Genomic DNA, 2500 nt, shown 5'->3' with positions numbered 1-2500 from the left:
ATCTCCGTTGCTGGCGTTCCTCAAGGTTAAACGAATAAAAAGAAATGAGAAAATAAAAGATACATATTTTCATTTTCATAATCTTCTCTTCCCGGATGTTGAGCCACGCCCATAAACACGCTCCGCTTAGATCGTGAACTAAAATACCTCACCGCTTCGCAAAAAAACGCCATCAACATCAATAAAACCGTCGAAAAAAGTATACAAATGATACTAATAATACCCATACCCATGTCCAGATACCAGATATCTGTTACCCGTTTCCTCCGAACGGTATCAGCATCGGAGGAAAGTTGTTTTCATCATTTATGACCGAGATGCTCTTTGATTCCTTTCGCGCTGCACTTCCTAAGGATGTGATGGATTATGCGGGTTCGGATCCCACCTCGACCCGCTCTCTTTTGTCTCTTTTTATTCTTTATGATGAGAAAAAAATTATATTGGAGAGCGAAGTTGCTGGAAACTTTCTATTGTCTTTCGGCTATCGAATTCCTGGTTATATGAGGGAAGGGAAATCACCTTTCCTTCAATTCAAGCTTTATTGCGGAAAATAAAAGCCATATTGGGATCGACTTCTTGTTGAAACCAATAGACATCCCGTACTTTCACAATAAGCCGGGTAATAAAGCTTCAGTAGATTTAATGATGGTTTTAAACGTAATATACAACTCATATTATTGTTTATAAACGCATGGATATTGGTGAACCAGTATTCCGATATTTAAAATCAGTAGCGGACGCGCTTCCAGAACTCTCCGAAGTATTCTTTATTGATCCCCGAAGTTTACCGGAATCAAAATGTGATACAATTATCTTTTTTAAAAATGTTTGTCAAGAGCCAACAGCTTGACAGTTTAATTGACAGTCAGATTAGACTTGGCAGTGATTTTTTTTTTTTTTTTTTTTTTTTTTTTTTTTTTTTTTTTTTTTTTTTTAGTTGTAGTACGTATAGGTTTAGTGTCAAGTGCCCTTTCATATTGGAATTCTTGTGTCTGTCGCTTAGTGTGTTGAATAATTGATTCCGATCTACAATACCCGTTTTAAAAAATAATATATAGACCCTGGATTAGACGAATGAGAGTTTTTCTTTCCTTTTATACTCTTTTATGCCTTGGAATATAAATGCTTGCTATTGCTATTAGAAAAAAAAATCTTAGATAAATACTATGTTATTGAAGCCATAATTATCCACCACAAACCTAAACACAGACCCCCAATATCTACGTGAAAACCACTGTCACAACCGACCTTTTTCTCCCGATATAAAAACAAATATGTCCCCCCTTAAAAAAAGGGTTGCCCCCCCTCATAAAAAAATGGGGTTGAATTGCTTAAAACAATGAGGAAGGCTCGGGACGGGATGCACGTATGCAACACTAGCAACAATACACATAAAAAGACGTTTGGGACGGAGTTGCAAGGACTTTCAATCTACAGTGTTTAGTTTTTTTTTTTTTTTTTTTTTTTTTTTGACAATTTCCTTCATATCTCCAAAGCTGTCGAGGGCGGATCGGTGAGGGTAAGAAGTGATCATTCCCCTCCTCTTTTTTCTTCTTCTTCTTCTTCTTCTTCTCCTCCTCCTCCCCCTCCTCCTCTTCCTCCTCCCCCTCCTCCTCTTCCTCCTCCTCCCCCTCCTCCTCCTCCTACTCCTACTCCTATTCTTCCTTCTCTTTCTCTTCTCCTCTTCTTCCTGCTCTTCTCCTTCTCCTCCTCCTTCTCCTCCTTCTCCTCCTCCTCCTCCTCCTCCTCCTCCTCCTCCTCCCCCTCCTCCTCTTCCTCCTCCTCCGCCTTTCCTCCTCCTCTTCTTCCTCCTCCTCCTCCTCCACCTCCTTCTCCTCCTCCTCCTCCTCTTCCTCCTCCTCCTCCTATTCCTCTTCCTCCTCCTCCTCTTCCTCTTCCTCCTCCTCCTCTTCCTCCTCCTCCTCTTCCTCCTCCTCCTCTCTCTCCTCCTCCTCCCCTCCTCCTCTTCTTCCTTCTCCTCCTCCTCCTCCTCTTCCTCCTCCTCCGCCCTTCCTCCTCCTCTTCTTCCTCCTCCTCCTCCTCCACTTCCTTTTCTTCCTCCCCCTCCTCCTCGTCCTCCTCCTCCTCCTCCTCCTCCTCCTCCTCCTCCTCCTCCTCTTCCTCCCCCTCCTCCTCCCCTCCTCCTCTTCCTCCTCCTCCTCCTCCTCCTCCTCCTCCTCTTCCTCCTCCTCCGCCCTTCCTCCTCCTCTTCTTCCTCCTCCTCCTCCTCCACTTCCTTTTCTTCCTCCCCCTCCTCCTCGTCCTCCTCCTCCTCCTCCTCCTCCTCCTCCTCTTCCTCCCCCTCCTCCTCTTTTTCTTCCTCTTCCTCCTCCTATTACTACGCTACGGCTGTGTGGTGCAGCGGTAGCGATCTCGTCTAGCAATCTCGCTGCCCTGCGTTCAAATCCCTCGCCGCCAGTGGATGGTAACCCCGGCCATTCCTTGCACGCAGGGAGTAATGTAGAAGCAAAATAAAGCAGACAGCATGTTACACTAAGAA

The 2500-nt window shown here is 44.9% G+C and overlaps 1 pseudogene; it reads left to right on the top strand.

Moving 5' to 3' along the window:
* The window catches only part of LOC125035871, a 35778-nt pseudogene that overhangs the window by 20476 nt on the left and 12802 nt on the right, over positions 1-2500 (top strand).

This window comes from Penaeus chinensis, chromosome 20, assembly GCF_019202785.1.
Source record: "Penaeus chinensis breed Huanghai No. 1 chromosome 20, ASM1920278v2, whole genome shotgun sequence".
Lineage (NCBI taxonomy): Eukaryota > Metazoa > Arthropoda > Malacostraca > Decapoda > Penaeidae > Penaeus > Penaeus chinensis.
Note: the sequence above shows the minus strand (reverse complement) of the source record. Positions and strands in the feature narration are given on the sequence as shown.